General features: G+C 37.0%; 1 protein-coding gene across 1 annotated transcript in view; it reads left to right on the forward strand.

Annotated features, from left to right (window-relative positions):
- TENM2 (teneurin transmembrane protein 2) overlaps window positions 1-21,875 on the forward strand; it is a 782,568-nt gene that overhangs the window by 42,051 nt on the left and 718,642 nt on the right. The gene's annotated exons all lie outside the window — the stretch shown is intronic.

Here is a 21,875-nt window from a genome sequence, read left to right on the forward strand (position 1 = left end):
AACATGATGGAAAATATTATTATATGCAAGAGTCTGAGATTGATGATTTTTTTAATGTTTTCAGGTGAAATACAAAATTACAAAGACTTAATCACATACTTCATATTCAATTTTTATTTTTTTTATTTTATTATTATTATTTTTTTTGATCTAACATTTTCTGTGTTTTACAGAGAGATTTAGCACTTTCTAAGCTGGTAGCTTTGAAGGTAGAAGTGCACGTATCCTGTCTTATGCAGGAGATATATAAATTCATCAAGGATTGTACGTACAACATACAAGTCCATATAGCTACATATTTTCCTTACTTTTGCCTACTGAAGAAACATCTCCATGTGCCATGTTGCCAGCTCAGTAGCCTAAATGCAGACGTTCTGCTCAGCTCTGATGAGGGCTTTCACGAGGCAGTTCCTGGCAGAGAGGGGAAGGTGGTTGTTGCTCTCCATTACCTTCCAGTTTGTCTAACCACCACTGCAAGATCATTAGGTTGCAGTGTATGGCAAAAAGAGCATTTTACTGAAGTCTATAGTAATCTATTTTTTTTTTCTTCAGTGATTAAGCATGTGTTTAAGTGCCTTGCTATATCTTTAGTATCACTGCTGACTAGTGGAGGCATAGTTAATCCTCATGTGCTAATATTTATGTAGAATGAGAATTGTTTCATATCCTCAGAAATCAAATTCAAGTTAATAAAAAAAAAAAGAATAAAATTAATGTAAAAAGGAAGGTTAGCCTTTTTCTTTCTAGGCTTAATGGTGACATTATCCATCTTAAAAGAAACAAATAAACAAAAATAACCAACTAAATGATGTATGTTATGTTACCCATTTTTTAAAGGTTCCTTACTGTAATTACAGAATCCCAAACAAGGCTCGTCAAATACTCAAAAAAGAATTACAAGAGGTATTTGCATTCCATAGGACTTTTCTTCACCTTGTTGGCTATTTTTTAACTGGTTTTGTTGGTAGAATGATTGTTCTTTATATAAAAACATCCCTAACAACTTACAAGCAAAGATATTCACGCATGAGTAGGCATATTTTCCATTTGTCAGTTTAAAAGTGTTTCATTTATACCAGGAACAAAAGTGAAACCGTGATTTTAGCTGACCAATTGCACATCATGAATAATGCAAAGTAAAATGAATAACTCATCAACAACTCTGATGCTGAGACTTGTTCTCACCCGGTGTCCACTAATTGTGATCTAATTCATATAAAGATGTCTGTTTATAAATGCGTTGAGAACAGAAAAAAGAGTATGTTCTAACAAACAGTATTTTTTAATAATTTTACTAGCTTCAGTCACAACTTTTCATTTCAATTCAAAATCCATCTTCTTGTGCAATGCCCTATTTTGATCCCCAATGATAGAATTAATTTCCTTATTCAGCATTTTAAAAGCATCCATTTCCTAATTTAGCTTTCCAGCATCTCTCTCTCTCTCGGTTACTTTATAAGCATTGAAGCAAAACAGTACTTCATGAAAATGAAGTACATTTTAGAAGAACTAGATCTTTGTGATAGTACTTCCTTTCTCAGACTTACTGAAGGGAGAAAAAGAAAAACATTTCATTTACTTTATCCATATTCATGTCCTTTAAGTATACAATTTTATATAATAAACAATTGGCAATTTTGAGAAAACACTACAGTTAAGAATGAACAACCTTTGCATTATATTGCATTATTATTCATTTTTATTTTAGAATTTTGGTTTTACACTCAAAAGTGAGTGTAGAATGGACATACTGATAAGTTAATAGATGGAAATAGCATTTTTTCTCCAAAATCAATGCAAGTAAGAAAGAATCGTTACTTAATAAATGAATTGCAGAAGATTCAATTTGAAGGAGTGGAATCTGAACAGCTTCCTAAACAGAAACCAAAAGAGATGAAAAAGTCATTGAGAAGAAAGATGGGCTTTGAAAAGTAGAGGAGAAAAAGCTGACAGCTGAGGGCTCCAGCTTCACTTGGCGGTGCCTCCCACACGACTTGAATACTCCCATGGGAGGAGGAGTGTGGCCCAAATGCCATCTACCTTCTGTCACCCTGGGCTGTTTTCCTTAGTAGCAGGATGTGGGGAGATTTTAGAGAGCTGAAAACAGTTGTTTGGGGATCATTTGCTGGACCCGGTGGTAGGGGAACCCCTGAGCTGATGATTCTTCACAGGCTGCTCAGGAATGGTTGGAACGAAGAAGGTTCCTCCAGAGGTCACTCAGAACATCAACGTTTGGCTCCTCTTGTGCTGAAGTTGAGGGAATCAAAATTAATCTCTTTCCACAGAAATTACTTAAAACGTTTTAATGTCTTTTCATTCCCTTGTGTGCATCTTCAAGGAAGTTTTTAAAAAGTCAGTTTGGATATAGTATTAGAAAAAAGAGCGAGGCAACACGGAGGCCATGTTTCTGTGCCAAACACCAACCTCTGCTGTCCTGTCTTTGTGGGTGCTCCCACTCAAGCAGCTCAGTTTTTGATGTCATCTTTCCCTTACAGATGGTAACACTCCTCGCACTTACATTCTGAAAATAGAGTGAATTAGGAGTAGTCAAGTTTAGAGACCTTGGTGTCAAGGTGATACGTAGAAAGATAAAGCTTTCTACTTCTTCGTTACTGTTTTAAAGCTGCGACAGATTTGAGACATTGTGCCAGTTCATTCCTAATAGGCAAGTGCTTGCATCCCAAGTCCCACCCTGTAGCTGGAAATAACTGACACCCCTTGACAGGCTCGGCAGGAGTACAAAGACCACCTGAGGTGGGGAGGTTGAAAACCCCTCTTCCCATTGCAGCTGGGATCTTTAAGGCAGAGTCACTTTCCTGAGACAAGTGTGGAGAAGTCGGCATTGCTGCTGCCTGAGCTCTTCTTCTGATAATCTGGATATCAGGGACTGCTACTGTGGAATCTTTCAGTAGCCTAAATAAATGCTTTCTTTAAGGTTAAGTGAAGTATTAAAAAAAATAATAAGGTGGCATACATGTAGAAGTATCAAATGCAATGAGAATGTTCTTATTTAAATTAGTTTTGAGTCTGTTGAAAGAAAGAAAAAGGCAGGAAAAAAAAATAGAAACAGCACTGTCTTACAGCATGAAATCTTTCTGGCATTGGTGGAGGAGTCTATTTTCCACCTATTCCAGTACTCATTGTTTGTTCCAGATTCGTTACAGTAATATTACTTTTTCCAATGCTACATTGTGATAAATGCATGCGTATTTTCTTCACCCCTGAATTTTGCCTTCAAGGAATTGATTCAGACTGGTATTTTTCCCAAATAAGCTATTATAAAAACTTCAGAGAGAGAAAATAATTTTAACTTTCCAAATGAATCAGCTGCTGAGATCATAAACTGGAAATGCCAGGTGTGTCACCTGTGCTTGCCGTGGGCTTCCAGTGCCGTGTGCGGCAGGAAAGCACAAAGGGGCCTGACTTGAGGGCTGCAGGTGCTCCTGGGGGTTAATATGTTTCTGAAACATAACGTTTTGTATTTCTGGTGATTGAGGGCTGATATTTTAGCTTTTGAATATATTTTATATTGAATTTTAATTAATGAAAAAAAAAATAGTTTTTTGATTCCACTAAATGTTAATGAATTTTGTAAGACAAATGTCTGAAATGCTTCGAAAGCCTAAATAGTAGTCTCTAGTAGCTTCTTACTATCTGAAATGGTTATTTAGCTGCTGAAAGTTGGGTGGACTGTCCACTGTTCTAAAGGCTTAGTGGAATTTAGTGACTAATTATTTACTAATTTTTCTAATAAGTGTTTGGTTATACTTCAGTCAGTGAGAATGAAATCGAACAGAAACAGCAGTGTGAGGGAGCGCAGTGCAATGCCAGCTGTTGCCATACTGTACTACACATACGCATACTGCGTGTGCTGAATTTGCTGTCTATGAAGTTCCTGACATAAGTTAGATATCGCAGTTATTTTAGTTCCTTCAGTTCATCTCTCAGTTCGTTGGCCAGAAAAGTGAAGTAGAGCATCCAATTTTACATGGTGGGAACAAGAATTTTAAGTAGCAAAATGCTGCACTAACTTCTGAGTTCTTACTATCACGTACACATACACACACATAATTTCAGAGGCATCCTCCTTTTTTTCTTTTTTTTTTTTTCTTTTTTTTTTTTTTTAAATCTCTGGACTCAACTCATTTTTAATGAAAATTATTACTAGAAGCACACTTGTGAATGTTCATAAAATACTATATAGTGTTAAGAGCTAATCCAGTTAAATCTCCATTAGAGTCTGTAATTCTATCTATTTGTCATTCATGCAAAAAGATTTTACCGGCATATCTTTTCAAATGCCTCAGGTTTGTTTTGCACTCTTCCTTAGCTCATAGCCTCAGAATAAAGAAGGAAAAGTGCTGGTAATGTAGACTGAAATGAAATGTGTCTGTTTCTTTCAGCTTTTTTTTCTATACTGCGTGGCTCACAAACTGCTGTGTACTTGGCACTAATTCCACATGAGAAAGTAGAGTTATATTGTGAAATGGCAGCAGTTACTGCTGCATGGTTTCGGGACAAACTCACAGCTGTCAGCTTTTGGATCAGCGAAGTGTGGAGTTAGTGCAGGGAAAATGTTTAGCCTCAAGGGGGAGAAAGCCAGCTGCCATGTCCATTAGCACCCTTTGTTGACCATCCAAGAACACCCGTGGCATCCAAGGCAGCTTTGTCCCAGCTCTTTGCTGGAGAAAATTATTGGAAGATGCCCAGTGTGCGGGCAGAGAATGGCATGTATAAAAATAAGGGAGAGAGATAAATGCATTTAGATATTGAGGTATAGGTAGTTTGATATTTTGGGAGTAACCTCAAGCAGAGATGTGAAGTTCACCTGTCCTTTCAAAATGAATGGTTTAGTGAAACGCAAGAGAAGAAAAGACCTTAAGCCCCTTTGTCTTTCATGGTGGGTACAGGAAAAACAGGCCCTTCAAAAGGATAATCAACGGAATGTGCTAATATCTGAGCCAGCACTTTCAAAATCCTCAATTAATTTTGGGGCCGAGGATATTGGGTGCTCAATCTGAGCACTCCAGCTGCACTTGAATTATCTGAGAGTATAGATGCTTGGGATCTCCTAAAATGAGATCCCAGCTGTTTCTGGTTGATAAGTCTAAAATTAGTAATCACTTTTGACAATTTTTAATTTAAATTAAAAATTAAGTGCTTTCATTCATTATTTGTATTACATCATAGCACTCCGGAGCCTAGCCACAATTCAGGATCCTACATTATTCACTACATACAGACAAAGAATAAAAGATTGTCCTGACCCCAGAGATATCTTGCAGGTTAGCTATAAAACCATGTATAGAAAAACAAAGGAAAAGGTACAAGGTTTCATTGAGATAGCATCCAACTTGTTGCTTTGTTTGTTAAAAAATATATAAATATGGTGAAAGTTTAAGGGAAGATTGAAAAGACAACAAAGCAGCAGCTGTTTTGGACTACACATCAAAAGATTCAGTTCACATCTACTGAGTGTACGGTGCTGCAATTGGTCTGGGAAGTTATTCTTGCATTCCCAGTGGATGGATGGCTTTGTGATAGTATTTCAACAAACTGCCATTCATTCTTGTTCTTCTAAAATTGTTAATTATTTCCTTTTTTTTTTTTTTCCTATTCTTCTTGGGACCATAATCAACAGATCAAAAATTATTTCTGTATATAATTGCTGAATTTAATAATAACCTAAACTATAAGGCAAGACTGAGAAGTTACCATTGATGCCCCAGATGACTGTTACCCAAGTGCAGTTCCTGGTTTTGAGATTTGGGAAGGAATTTGAAGTACTAATTAGAAAAAAAAGTACAGTTGTTGCTGAGACAAAAAAAAAAATCACAAAAAAACTAGTGCATATGTATTTTATATCAATTTCCCCATTAAGCTTTAGAGTGTCTGAGTTTACATACGGTTGTGTTTTCCCATATTGGGAGGATGAATGAAAATAAAAGTGGGGAAATATCCAAGTACTTTGTTCCTGTTTTGTATTGTACGCACACTGCTTTTATTCCCTAATTCTTATTACATGACTGAAGCATTATATTTCCATCTGTTAAAAAATAATAATAATCCATTGTCTAAATAAACAATGCGGAGGCAGGAATTTGAGTCATACTAGAACAATGTACACACAAAGAAGAAAATCTGTTGTGGGTAGCTTGAGTGCAGTCATGTCAGGTCTCCCTAGCATAGATGGTGCATCCACAGTGCTTTAAATACATGATGCATAAAAGATTATTTACGTATCTACTTCCAGCAAAAGGGAGGTAGTATTGACAGCACAAAGAATTTTGTAGAGTTGTTTACAGTATGATGGAGTAAAGGAATCGTACAAAACCAAAGGATAGTAAGCTTGTGCACTCCCAATTTCTGTCAACATTTTTACTTTTTAATTCATTTTTATTATGGGATTGAGCCAATATCCAGAATCTGATCATCATATTTGGATGAGAGTAGGAAACAGATGTGAATTTTAGCATTCAGATATATCCTAGCTGTCTGACTGCCTGTCTGCTGGTTATTTTTTATAGTTTTAATCACTTCCTCAAGTACATGACATATTCTTGATCTGGGCCACCAACATTTTTCCATCTTGGCATTAAGTGATAAGGAATTATTCCTCTGTGTAGGTGCAGGTGCAATGAAGAATTATCCTGGCTGCTTATGGCTTTCTAATTCAAATGAGATAATCATAGGAGGTTGTATAAATCCACTAACAGCTGAGAATGCCCTCAAAAATATCCATGCAAAAATCTTAGAAGAAATGCTCTCACATGGACTCCAAAAGAGAAGTTTTTTAAATCTAGAAGTTTCTTGTAAAGCTCCATTATAATATTACTTTTACTTCAGACTTTCCTATCTTCTGCAGGACCCTCTAGCCCTGAAAACCTTTCTTATCCTCCTACACTCCATATTCAGCTTGTTCTTGATTACAGTTATTTTACCACTGTAAGAATTCAACTTCCAAAAATACATATGAAAGCTTTTATTTCTGTGCTATTCAGCAGAAAATAACCACAGCATGGAGGCCACTGAAAATTGTGGATCTCGCTTCCTGCCTACTTGTATTAAACAGTAAAGAACTAAGGCCACCCAACCATGTCTGTCCACCTGTATGTGCATCTCCTCTGGAGGCTTGGTAGTGAGCTTTCTGTCTCCAGTAAACCCTTCCACATGACTTATAAAGGCTGTTCATTTCCACAGTCCAAAACAATATTTTGTCTAATCACTTAGGCCAAACCAGACTGAATTTCTTTCATCATCACTTCCAGTGTAGTTCTTGTTTTGCTATTAAAAAAAAAAAAAAAAAAAAAAAGGCAGCATTTGCGTTACATTCCTTGCTGTCATTAGTGTGATTAGTGTGTTGGTCACAGTCATGTTTAAGTAATTGTCTTCTTAGTTTATCAAGGATTTATTAACTATCAAGGATGGTGAAACTTTATCCAATCTTAAAAGATTTCCAGGAACATTTACAGTTTAATTCAGTCAGTTCCCTAAGATTTCTGGAGAGGACACACTAATCCTTGTTGCTGACCCTTCCCAGTCCAGGGGACAATGCTAAGATAAACTATACTGTTGAAAGGGATGGTGTTGTAATTTGATCTTTTCTCTTCTTCTTTTTTTTTTTTTTTTCTTTCTTTTTCCTAGTTGTATCATTTTGAATTTTTCAGTCATCTTCAGAACATCTTAAAGACTTCCACCTTGTTCCAGAGCAGTGTTACCAGCATTTCCAGCAAGTTAATAAGCCTTATTCTGCTTCAGCAGCACTTCCCCAGCCATCACAGTCCTCTCACAACATATCCCTTGTTCTGTGTTTCACGAGTTAATGTAGATGCCACCACAATGCAGAGGGTATGATAAATGAGGCTCTCTGCACTATGCTTTTCTCCAGGATTTTGCAAGTGATTTTGATGGAATTAGATATGTGAGTTTATGTCAGAAAGGTCGTGTAATTTGATTTCTAGATCTGGGCACAGAGACGAGTCTTCATCTAATTACTCCTCCATAAGCAAAATTACTTATTTTTATGAATGGTGTATTTCAGAAATCCATTCAGTCTGGGTTTAAAGATGTTAGGAAATGAGAATGTACAAATTCACTTGGTAGTTTCTTCCAATGATTAATTGATGTTAATGTAACATGTCACTGGATTAGGAAAAGAACAAAAAAAGATTGACATGCCTGTAATAGGAAAGTTCTCAGCCTCAGAAATGATATAAATTTCATTGTATTTAATTTTCCTTTCATTTAGATGTAATTGGAAATTTACTGGTAAACATAATAGGAATTGGAATAGATTCTATTAGCTCAAGTATTTAAAGAATGATAAAGTCTGTTAACCGTTTTGCTTACCATCAAAATAACATTAGGACAAAGTGGCTGTGGGTTCTGTTTTTTGTTTTTATTTGTGTGTGGGTTTTTTGTTTGTTTTTGATCTCTTTAATCAGGAATAATAGAACTAAATGATGCATGCATTTTTTGTGTGTTTATATATTACATTCTTGTAGATAGGTTTTCAAGACAAAGATGCGCATATACACAAACACAAGATGTATATTTAAGCAACTGCAATTTCCACAAAGCAGAGTCCTCTGAGATTTCAAAATATAAGTGGTGGGGTGTTTCAAGTAGTTATTAGGCTTTGAGATAAGTCTTTGCACAGGATAAATTTCAGTGCCCAGAGGTTTGGAACTCCAATGTACATCTAGGCGTGTTTAATAAATAAAAATTCTTTATTTTCATTCATAATTTGAGAAAAAATAACATTATAAGAACAGTTTATTACCTTAAATTTTAGGAAACCTTCCTTACAGACTGTTAATTTTTCAATTTGAAAAAATATCATGTATTCCCTCAATTCATAACTTGTGAGGCCAAGCAATTTTGTTGATTTTCTTCATCTTCTCATCTTTTAATGATTTTCTTGCTGCTGTAGAGAAGATGGTAATATAATGGGCAAAACATTATGGGGAAAGCATATAAAATTTCAAATGGCGATAGAAAACCCCTGAGGAAAAATATTTCCATCACAAAGTGTTCTCTTTTCAAGGGATCTTTGAAGTCTGTCATAGGACTCCACATTCAAAAATCTTCCTCCTTTGTTTCTTTTTTAAATTAATCATTTGAACATTTTTGGGGGCTTCAAATGTTTACTGGGTGATTATTAAGACACTGAAGTACTGAAGAAGGCTCATGAGGCTACATATTCACCCTCATAGCCTTTTTATATTTTATTTTCACAAACTATCAATTGGAATTTTTAATTCAAACTATTCTCAAATGTTACAGCATTTTTACACAGTATATTATCAAAGTATCAAGTCCTTTGATAAGGGTAATTAAACATGCCAAGTTTGTTTCCACTGCCCGAAGTCTGCAATTGCTTAGTCTTTTTGTTATTTTACATGACTGACTTCAGCTCTCTCTATTTATTTACTGCAAAGCCAACGGCAGTGCTCTGTGGAGATACATTTGTCATTGGTGTTAATGATCGAGAATTATTTTGGAATATATAATAAATGAGTGGGCATTAGACAGTGCAATCACAGAGAAATAAATGTCAGTTTTACACTGATTATATGAGAGTTGTCTGGGTAGAACAAGAGTTTTATAGGTGTCCTTTATTGGGGAAATTGGAAGAAGAAATAATGGGGAAAAAAAACACATTCTTATTTCTCAAAAAAATAAAAAAGAGTTGTATGAAATAAGAAAAGTTTAAAATAATGAAATGTGGTATAGACTTCACAGATTTTAATGCAGTTTTACTATAGCTTTTGCAAGGTTTTACAAACCCATACCTGCAATATAGTCTTAACCTGCATCTCCAAATAGAAGCTGAAAATGGCAAGCCAGGGAAATACGTGCTTTTGCGTGGTCTGCACTGCTGAATTTGGAAACCTCATGCAGTTGTTACCATGCTACAGAAAGCCTCTCATCTAGTGTGAGCAATGGGACAAAATCACGTTTCAAGTAATCTTCACCACTGGTAAAAAGAGCATATCTCTGTTTTGAAAAAAAATAATAAATAAAAAAATCAATCTTTGAATTAGAACTCAACTGGTAGCCCGTGGGATAATTGTCCCTGTTCCTCCAGTTGGCACAAAGTTATTTATTTATTTATTATATTTTCTAGACAAGAAATGGAAAGGAAACCTCTAATATTCTGTAACTGTCTTGGTTTCACAATACGATAGTATTAGGGGGAGACTTCCCCTTTCTACTTTGTGACACATAGGCTGGCTGATCCTTTTTATTTTCTTTCTCTGTCTGTGAATGATAGAATTTCCTACAGTTGTGCCCTTTATTTTGTTATTGGAATACATCCGACCAGAAATTTCAACTCAGAGCAAGGTCCTCTTTATTTTAGATTTATGTAAAAGTTAACAAATTACAAGTATTTTAATAAAGACAGCAGTGATAACTCAGGAATAAGGTTTAGACATAATGTCTGTGCCAAGGAGTACATTAACGCTACTCAAAAATAAGAGCATACTACTCTGTATGAAATAGCATACTACTGACATGAGCTGATTATGATAATGTCTTGGTACAAATTTTTGAAAATCAGATACTATAAAAATATACCATTAACTTTATGTTAATAAAATATTTTGCTTGATGCCTTTTAAATTATTCATTTGAAGTAGTCTAAAAATATAAAAGAACTCTTATTATCATTCAATTTACATGATTACTTTAAGTTCACTTTTTTGGTTTAACATAAACAGAGTATAAAATTCCCATCAAGCTTTTGGATATTTAAAATGTATCATTTTTATGCAAAAATTGGAGCCTGTTAGGATGTTAAGGTTGTCATTAGTATAAATATAACTTCAATTTCTGATTTGAAACTATTTTACACATAGAAATTACTGCGTTTGCTGATTTGAGTCATTATTTCTGCTTTGATTATTCATGTGCTCTTTTGAAAAACACAGTTTTAAAAAATAAAAGCTAAAACGCTTCATAAATTGACTTAAGATATTATTATGAGTATTTCTTGTAAGTAACACAGGAATCAAGGTGGCCATGGAAAGAGACGCGGCTTGTCGCATAAGAGTTTTAATTTTTTAAGAATCCCTAGGTTTATATCACCAGCGGCATCAATCCAAGCATGAGTAGGGCACCGCAGGCCTCCCCAGAGCAGTCAAAGTGAAGCGGGTACCTTCCTGAGGAGGGAGCATCCCTCAGCCCTCGTGGGAAGGCAGGCGGCCGCGGAGCCTTGTGCACCCTGGGCCCCTGATCCTCCACTGTGGCCGCTGCCTGCTACGACAGGTTCATGCAACTTCCTGACATTCGCGATCGCTGTTGCTTGCCATCTTTGTTTCCCAGAGGCTGTGGCAACTTCTAGGACACCAGATGATATTTTGTTCTTCCTTCACTTGTTTTGTTTTTCCTTCACTTGAGCTATGTCAGCTGAGCTCGCAACAATGGAAAATGTGGGATGGCTGCATAAGTAGACTCCTAGCACTTAACTAGGCTTTGTGTTGATGAAGGGAATTTTATTCGGGACTTCCTACACAGAGCTGTGTGCACAAAGGATTGTGAGACTGGTGAGATAAATCTTGGCAACTGGAATAAGGACATAAAATGAACAAGCCAGCTTTTCAGTCATTCGCAAGGGATACAGCCCGAAATAAGTCAGCCCTGGATCTCCATCAGCCAGCATATGCAGGGGATTCTCACAGCTGCTGTGCTCAAGCCTTGTTTATTGTAGGAGGTCACAGAAAATAGATGGTTTCGTTTCTTATTTCTAAGAGTCATCTCCATTTCTGTGCTGTAGACTTAATCCACAGTAAAGCCACTCTGGCTGAGAAACACTAGACAATGTTATTTCCCTCTGATTATCACTTTTTCCCAAATGGTTGTTTAATCTCCATATCTAGGTTAATTTGAAATAGCAACTGAGAACACAGAGATTTCCAAGAAGGAAGGGAGGAAGTATATTTTACTGCTTTGCTAAAGTATGAGCTTGACAAAGGCATTTGGACATGGCATTTGTTATTAAAAGGTACTCATCGTGGCTGATGCTGCTTGTGCACAAGTGCCATGTTGTCTTAAGCTCTCTTCCTGAAGCTACTGTGAAAACTAAAGAAATGAGCATGACAGGAGTTTTACAGTTGGTCATAGAGTCTAATTTTAGGAATTCAACTGATGTTCCCAAGATAGGCATCTTATGTCATTGGCTCTTGGTATACTCAGGAACAGGAGAGGAAGATAATTCCTGAGGCAGCAATTCAGGGAAATCTAAGTCAAGTCATCTCTGAACTAAGGCTCTTTCACCCTTTTTATTGCTTTACAGGGGCCCAAATTTTTAATGTATGTTTTTCTATTGGATATAAGACTAGGTAGTGGGAATGTTCCCCACTTTCCTTTTACCGATTTTTCTTATTTTCTTAGTGTTTTGACTGAGTTTTGCTAGTCAAAGGAAATTTTCTTTGTTGTCCTGAAAATTCATTGCATTAAGATATGTAAAGCCCAAAGATTTCATGAACGTAGATGCTGTAATGTAATAATCTCTGTCATTAAGGGTGTTGTTACCTTCAGGAGCTTGCAGAGTCCAGAACAAAGCAATTCAGCATTGCAGATTATCCTGTGTGTTTTTTGTGTAATTACATGATTGTGTATCTTTGGTTTAAGTTAGTAAATGGCTGCTGGCTTTGATGACAGCCCATACGTCAAAGGTGTAAACCACCACAGCACAGCGTCATTTAGGACTGCATGCCTTAGTGAAAAATTTTCTCCTCATTGTAAACTCAGAAACCCCAGTAAAGTAATTTTTTTTTTTTTTTCTAAGTAACACTAGGTGGGTATTCAGGTTAGGAACTGTCAGTCCAGTGCTTCATAGATGTGTGCATTTTTTTTTTCTTCTTTTTTTTTTCTAAATTATGTAGCCCAAACTACAGAATATGAAAACAGTCTCTATAGTCATTTTAGCAAGCAAGTGTATGCATGTAGTGGGTTTATGTGGCAAGGTTTTGGTAGCAGGGGGCCATAGGGGTGGTTTCTGTGAGAAAGATCTAGAAGCTGCCCCATGTTTGGGAAGGGCCCCATTGTTTTCCAGATCTGAGCCAATAAGCGATGTTGTTTTGCGCCTCTGTGAGAGCATATTTAAGACAGGGAAAAAACGCTGCGCCAGACAGCAGCCAGGAGTGAGAGAACAGCCTTGCAGGTGCCAAGGTCAGTGTAGAGGGAGGGGGAGAGGTGCTCCAGGCGCCAGAGCAGAAGTCCCCTGTGGCCTGTGGTGAGGACCATGGTGAAGCAGGATGTCCCCCTGCAGCCCATGGAGTACCACGGTGGAGCAGGGTTCCACGCTGCAGCCCGTGGAGGAGACCATGGTGGAGCAGGTGGCCCTGCACCGACGGAGGCTGCCGCCTGTGGAAGACCCCTGCCGGAGCAGATTCCGGGCTGGACCTGTAGCCCGTGGAGAGGAGCCCACGCAGGAGCAGGTGACCTGGCAGGAGCTGCTGCCCGTCGGGGAGCCAGGTTGGAGCAGTTTTCTCCTGAGGGATGGACCCCGTGGTACGGACCCATATCTGGAGCAGTTCTGGAAGAGCTGCTGCCTGTGGGAAGCCCACGCCGGATCAGTTCAGCAAGGACTGCATCCCGTGGGTGGGACCCCACAGCACAGGGAACGAGAGTGACCGAGAAGGAGCGGCAGAGAAGAAGTGCTGTAGACTGACCATAACCCCCATTCCCCCATTCCCCTGCGCCGCTCGGGGGGAGGAGGTGGAAGAGGGTGGATGGGGGGAAGGTGCTTTTGTTTTTGTTTTGTTTTTTTCCTTTGTTTTCTCACTTCTCTCACTTGTTAGTTGTAGGCAATAAATCTTACTGTCTCCTTATGCCGAGTCTGTTTTGCCCGTTACAATAATTATTGCGTGATTTTCTCGTCCTTATCTCAATCCTTGAGCCCTTTTCACATATTTTCTCCCCATTCCTCTTTGAGGAGGGGGAGTGAGAGAGCGGCTGTGGTGGAGCTCGGCTGCCCACTCGAGCAGAACCACGACAATGCATTATAGGCAGATATGACTAAAGCATGTTATCTGGTGTCATTTTTGAAGGTCTAACATAAATATTGGAAATTTTAAAAGATTTGATAGAAGTATGTCAATTAGTCATTGTTTGTTAGTTCACGGTGTGGCATGAAAATGCTTATGGCTTTCTTGGAATCTGTAGCTTCATACAAATTTCAGATGTCAATGTGTTATATGGCAGGAAAGAAGAAGTATGTTTGGAACCTGAGAAGAAGTTACAGACAGAGAAAATACATCTTAAAACCTCTTCTAGGTAGTTATTTCTAGCAAAGGGGTTAACAACAAGTTTGTAGAAGACATGAGGCTCTGAAGTGGCAACACTATTTGGGCATGTTTTCTTTCTTTTAGACTAAGTAATCTTGTGGTGCATAGTATCAGGTTGTGTCCAACACACAGTTGATGTGACAAAATGGCCAGCAGTTCAGCGTTGTAAACAAAGTATTCGTCTTAAATTGCATTTTGTTTATCCCTGTGAGAAGTATCGATGTAGAAAAAAAGAGCCTAAATGATTCAGTCTTCTGTGTAGTCTGACCATTTTTTTGTGTATTGAAATTCAGTGTAGAGCTATTAGCTGCTTATGTAATTGCAGAAATCACTTGAAATGTGACTGTGTTACTAGTAACCATAAAATTTTGTTTATTCAACTTAGAGATGATTGATTGATAAATATGTAAAAGACATTTGTTGAAAAAGCTGCAGAGAAGTGCTGTGACCCACCAAAGTGCATTGATATAGCTCTCCTTTCTCACTAGTTAACATCCATCCTTTCAAAACGTACACTTCAGGAAGAGATAGGGAGTACCACTCTTTTGTCTCCTATATATATATCTCTACTCTTCATTTACAATGTGGGATTTGGGTGAAGGGTGTGACACAAAGCTCTGAGTTGAGCAGTGTCCATGGTGCAGCCACTGTGTTGACTCTTGCATGTTCATTATTCCCTGGGATACCAGGGGATTGCCCAATAGACAATTAAAAAAATAAAATTAAAAAATATTCAGCAAAGGAATTTCCACATTCTGTGATTATATTGGATTGCACAGATTTCTTAGTTGAAAGTATGTAATATTGTATTTGGTATTTGTACACTTACTGCCCTGTCTCCTGCAATACAAAACTCTACTAGCTGGAGACAAAGCAGCATGTTATGCAGCTGAGGTGTTTTTACTTTGTGCATCAGTTTCTAGCTTTAGGTATTTTGTTTGTTTGCCTGTTTGTTTTAGTCTTAGTTTCTTTGTTATTTTATTCTCCTTTTCTCTTGGTCAGCTATCATAAGACTCATATGCTAAGCTGTGAAATATTCTGCTTTGTTTTGCAGTAGCATTTGTCTCTCTGGGAAGAATCTGAGTTTGTTTTACTGGCAACTATGAAATCACCACTGGGTCTGTCATGTGGTTAAGCTGCAGATGGTTTGCATGAGTTGCTTGTTTCAGCTGCGTGAAATGTCCCTTTGGACTCGGCTGAGATTCTAAGGAATATATGCACTATCGGTCACATGAAAACAAGATCATGTTTTACTTCTCTGTGACAATAAGCCTCACTAGCTATAGGTTTAGTTGCACAGTACAGCTGTTTCTTCAGTTGAGGGAAGGAAGATGCACCAGTGGGATGCAGTAGTAAGCTATACCAAACCTTTCACAAACATCATACAGCCCAGTTTAGCCTTGGGAGATAAAACTGCTGATAGTCAGAGATGGAGGGGAAGAAAAATCCTCACATAGATGTTTATGTCAAGTAGCGTATCAAAAAGGAAACTTTTTTCCCTGAATGGATTACCAATACAAAAAGATTTTGAATAAATAAATAAATACATAAAGCAGTTTTCTCTTCCACAATAATTTTTAAATGATATGTTTCCTTTTTCAGAAGAGAAGTGTGTATAAATAAGGGCTTTGGCGGTCAAGCTACTTTTTCTCTACAATGTAATGTTTTTTGTATGAAGTCAGGCTTCATGTGAAAGCCACAGGCAATGCTGCAGCTTGTTGTTGATGGTTTGTCACTCTTCTAGTTTCCTTGGCACAAGTTATGTATATGCAAATAGAAATTCTTGTCATGCCGCTAGATATTTTAAATGTCAAAAAACTCCGGTTACCCTGTACAGGAGCAGGGGCTTAAAACACTTGTGTGTGCATCATGAAAGACACTACAGATCAGGCGAAATTATAGTAGTGTTTCACGTAGAATATACTAAATACATCAAGGAGGAGATGTTACTCTGTTTATGAATTTAAGGCTTATGAGAAGTGTTCAGTTATCAGATCTGAAGTTTTGCACCTAATTATTGTTAACCAAAGACACTGGAACGTTGAGGTTAGAGATAGCATAGTTTTTTCAAAAACTTTCTTCTCCTTTTACATACTGAGAGAAATGGACAGACTTTCAAATATTCTCATTAAGTGAGATATTGACCGTTTTCAAATGTCTGGATGGAAATGTCAGGAGGAAAACTCTTGAGCATTGAATCTCCATTGAACCCTCTTCTTAAACATTTATTAAAAATCCCCAAACATACAGTTTTGTTACTCATATTCATTTTTCAGTTGGTTAATAGAATTTTAAATGAATATATTTTATTCTGTTCGTAAAATGCTGAATAATATTTCAGATTCCAGAGAGTGACACAGTAGTAGAACATTTGGGATCCCACTGAAATGGGCTATTTGATTTGACATCACCTGCATGACTGGTCTGAACGGCAGAACAGGAGGCTAGACTGGTCAGCCTCTAGGCAAATGAGATAATACAGAAACTGCAAACATATCTGAGGTGAACAGGGCTTTGTATGTCAATCTCAACTTGTAGATCAGATACAGAATTCTATTATGAATGTTACCATGAAAAAGAAGCAGATTTGGAGTGAAAATAGCAAACCAGTATTGTTAAAATATCTGGCTTTCCTGCCTTAAAAAAGTTTGCTTTCATCCTGTTGCGCAGTACTCAGATTGAAAGGTTGAGAACCACATTTGCTCACAGGTTCTTAAGACCCAGCTTGTTTCAGTATCTGTATCTGAAGGCAAACCAGTCAGTTCTTAGACCTTTGTGGTGTTCCCTTGGAAGGATGTGAAACCTTAGGCTCTAACAAATTGCAAGATTTGAAAGCTGCATCTATTTTCCTCTTTCTCTACTTGAAAGACAAAGCTAGAAACAAAACCAGACCCTCTGCATTTTGTTGTGGAGTAAGAGTTCCTGACCTGAACTCCCCAGCCTGTGAAGGGGCACAGGGCAGGGGAAGTCGCCCTGAAGCGCTACACTCTGTCCTCCTGGGGAGTGCCTGTATGTAAAGGCATAGCTGCAGTACTGCCTTGCCAAGTGCTGTCCACCTGCTTTCCGCCTAAGTGACCTTGGGATTATAACACAGTCACACAGCAGTGGTCTGATGCTTAGAGTCTGAAACTGCTTGCCCATTGCAGCTTTATTTTATTTGTCTGGAAATTGCTCAGCTCTGAAATTTATAGCATGATTGTTGCTCTGCTCAGATCCTTCTCTGATCTATTGATCTGCGCTTTATTTTATACTGACGAAGTATTTCATACTCATTTACAAAAATAAAAATAAGCAAAAGTCATCACCATAATATTTTGATATAAATTGGACACTTACAAATTGCTCAAAGGCTGTGATGCCAGTAGGAAAAATCATGACCCAACCTCTAATCTTAGAAGCATTCATCTGAATGAAATATTTTGCAAACAAGCTTACAGTGTGGGCTTACAGTCTGATTTTGTTTTTTCCCCTGCATCGGCAGGATTGAAAAAGCAGCAATATGTAGTTAAGAGTTGTCTTGCACAGGGCTGGAGAATGCAGCTTTTTGATCCCATCCCACACTCTTCTAGATGTGAAATATGAGTGGCTGAAACTATTGCATATTAGCTGTGTTCTCCTGTGCTGCACCACCACTAAGCTCAGCGCAGGTAGATCTGTCCCAAGGAAGAGTCTTGCTCTGTACTCCCCTCTTCAGCACCAGACAGAAATTCAGAAATAAAAAAGATCATGTAGAAAGCAAAGCAGAAATTTATGTCTAAAATAATTGTACTGTTAAATATAGCAGTAAGTCCAAAATCGGGTTCTAATTGATCAGAGAATCAATCAGTAACTGCTTGCTGCAGTCATGTAAAATGCAGACTGAAGCGGCAATGGCTAAAATTTGCTAATTTGAGCACTTAAGAAGTTTAGTAGAAACTTGAAATAGGCTTGAGAGCTATAGTTCCTGTCTCAGTTGATGCATGCCTGTATTACTAATCATAACGGCAGGTATATTTCTTCATATTTGCCAAGATTAGACCCAGAAAAGTGCTCAACAGTGAGAGAATGATTTCCATTCTAACTCACACATATTATCCTTTTCTCATTTTAAGAAAATTTGGAAAGTGAAATTTCTCACTTGTTAAGGGACCATGCTGGTGGGACTTACAAAATCTGTGCTGATCATGATGGTAACATACTGTACAAAACACAGAAAAATGCCTTGCCAAAAGCTTCACTAGCAAAAGGGGATTTGCTTCATTTATGAAGTTTCAGACCTAAGACACTACTAATCTCCTCTTAAAGAAAAAGAAAAGAAAGGGAACAAGAAGAGAAGAGATCCTGTTTGAAATATAACTTGGATTTCTTCAAACAACATGGAAGGTTAAGATGGTAGGAGAAGAAAGAAGTTTTACAGGAACTGTTTACTTATTAACTAAGGCACATAGCCTGACTCGTGTACTCTGGAAATGGATCAGACGTGCTGGCAAAGGATCAAGGATCATATAGAAACTTAATATGATTTGCCATTTTAAAATGGGATTCTGTCTCATAACTGTTGAGAAGTACTCATTGATTGCTGCCATAAAGGAAAGGAATGGCCACTCCCCATGAAGCACAAATTAACAGTAATATGCAGAAAATATTGGAATTCGTGTTGGATGCCAACAAGTAAGAATAACAAAAAAGCATGACCGCATGAATAAGAACTTCTTATTGCTTTTTAAATAACACTTTCAGAGCAATTTGGAACTGAGCTAGTGTACTGACAAATGGTTGCTGGAAATGGAATGTTAAGGTTTTTTTCTGTTGTTTAAGCACATTTGAATTTTAAGAATAGAATATATATATGAAGAGGAGAATAATTCCAGAATTTATATACAGAAAAAGGGGGGAAAAAAAGGTAACTAGGGTGAAAGAAGAAAAAAGTCATGAATATTAAACTGAGAATGATCTTTTCTTTAGCATTTACCATTTCTCCTAGGAACTTACCATTATTTCCAGCTGGTGTTTTTATTAAAGACTCTGCAGAATGCAAAACATTTAGAAAACTTGCAATGTATTTTCCCACTGTTTGTTCCTCCTAATTTAGTTGTTCAGTCATAAACATAAAAGAATGCATAAAGTTTCCTCGTACTTTAGATATAGACAAAAATTAGTGATTAGAAAAAAAAAATAATAGAATTTCTATCCTCCACTCTCATTTCTAGAGGATCAGTAAAATAAAAGGAAATAAAAGAGTCCAGTGGCTATTATAATTGGTAATAAAAAAAACACTTGTGAGTCTCTGTGACTTCTTCAGTGACTGTTAATGTCAGGAACATTTTTCTTTTTCTCAGACCAGTATACCCACAATCAGCAGTTGATGTTTTTAGAAGGAAAGATTATACAGTTGGCAGATTAGGCAAAGCGAAATGTAGACATTCCTGATGTGGCTTGACAGATGCTGTTATAGCTTCAAAAGTCAAATTTAGGATGAGCTTCACAATGCACACTTTGTTCTGGGGCATGCTCAGGGACCTCAGCTTGTCTGCATTCAGTAATTTTGGAAACTTTTTTCTCTGATATGTTTTCATGTCATGTTTTTGAATATAATTTCTCATGAATGAAATAGATGGGAATCCCATATATGATGGATGTTATCCACCCTTTTGGATAATCCATTTTATCCTTCCCCCTTTGTTATCTTAGATTAAGTTGTAATTAGTTGTAATACTGTTGTGCCTGCAGTCCATTCTGTTGTCACTGGAAAAGATGCTTTACTTGGGTGTAAAATATTGTAGAAGTTATTTACATCACTTTGGAGTGGGCCCATTCCATGCTGGAAAAGGAAGGCATTTTATAAATAACAATAGTAAATTTAATTGTCATTTGAATATAATTTTAAATAAAAACATTTGAAATTACACTTTGTTACCTACAAATATTTCCTCAGTTAAGTATTTCCTCAGTTATTTCCTCAGTTGCAGTTAAGCTGTATGCCACCAACCTTTTTCAGAGAAGATTCTCCTCGGCAATTAATGTTGAAGTTAAGCTGTATGTCACCATCTTTTTTTCAGAGATTCTCAATCTTCTAGAAAGAATATGTATTAATTTTTAAAGTCATATTTACGAGTAACCTACATAGGACCTGCTGATGTCTTGAATTTTCATAAAGCATCCCCTTATGAATTACAGATTCATAAGATGTCTTAGTAATTGTAGCCTGGGTATTTGAATGCATCATGGCTACTCCTGGTGCAATGCATTCTCCATTATAAACAAGATTCTGCTTACAAGGCCTGTCTCCCAGGTCGCTGAATTCCAACATCAATGACTGCAGTAAACAAGATATTGTCTACATTTGAAAGACATTCAGCTTGGAAACAAAATGGATGATACAAGCCTGCTTGCGTTGTTTGTTTGTTTTGTGCTTGTTTTTTTAACTCTGACAAAATTTATTTTGGCTTATTCTTCACCCACTCCTAATGTACTTCAATATTTTATTTTCTAAAAATACTGAATTTCAGAAAATTCAGAGTTATTAGTGGAATGCGATTAAGAAGAAGCCTCTATTTAAATACATAACCGAATGTATATTGCTCAAACAGTAGCCCTAAGATGAGCGTAATAGCCAGAAATGACTTGTGCTGTTACAGTTCATAAAGTCTTGGTCATCTGATGAGAAGACTTTACCATGAGCTTAATACGAGTGGGATCTAATTTCACATTACTAGGTCCTTAAATGCAGTTTAAAGAATCATTTGCTTCTTTAACTGTTTTATAACCTGTATCAGAAATGAACAACCACATTCTTACATGTTCAGTTTCTGCATAGTATTGCACTCTGTATATTTGAATGTGGTTTATATCCATAGTAAATGAACTGTTTGTCATTTATATTTCTTTTGAAGAGTTAAGTGCAATTTGAGACTCATTCTGAAATCAGGTGAGGAAGAAGGTTGCATTGTATGAACACAGTTACTTCAGTTGCATATTGTCATCTGCTTGCATGCAAGTTAATTTGCAAAGTACTTTATTGACAATTGGGCTGCTTAAAACAGGTGTACATATGCTATGTGTATGTCATGAAAAAAAAAGAAAGTATTAATTCCAGTTCTTAGAGCACTGAATGTGCAACTCTTCTGATTTGGATGGCCCAGTTTTTCACACACACAGACTCATCAGAAACCTTAAGAAACCACTTAGATCATCTGTGAAATGTCACAAATGAATTTTTACATCGTAAAAATGACTGGTCTAAATCAGAATCCCAGATGTTTATCTTTAAGAAAAGGACAGTTTCAAAATTTCAGGTTGTTAAAATATCAAGGGGTTTGAGGAGGTGAAGTTGATTGTCTTTCAGAGAGCCAGCAAAACCATTTACTGTCTCTATATTTCATTTCCAGACTCCCTTTCTTAAGGTGAAGTATCCTCTGTTAATAAAAAATATCATGCATCTAAAAAAAGAAGAAAATCTAGAAAAGAAGGAAGGTGGTCAAAAATCCAGCTATTATATAGTAGCTAGAGAGAAAGAATCAAATTCCGAGTTCCAGGATTTTTGTTAGATTTAATGTCTTTTTTATTGAAGTGCATATACAATAAACAGTACATCAAATTTAA

Source organism: Aythya marila (genome assembly GCF_965140915.1).
Source record: "Aythya marila genome assembly, chromosome: 14".
Classification (NCBI taxonomy): domain Eukaryota; kingdom Metazoa; phylum Chordata; class Aves; order Anseriformes; family Anatidae; genus Aythya; species Aythya marila.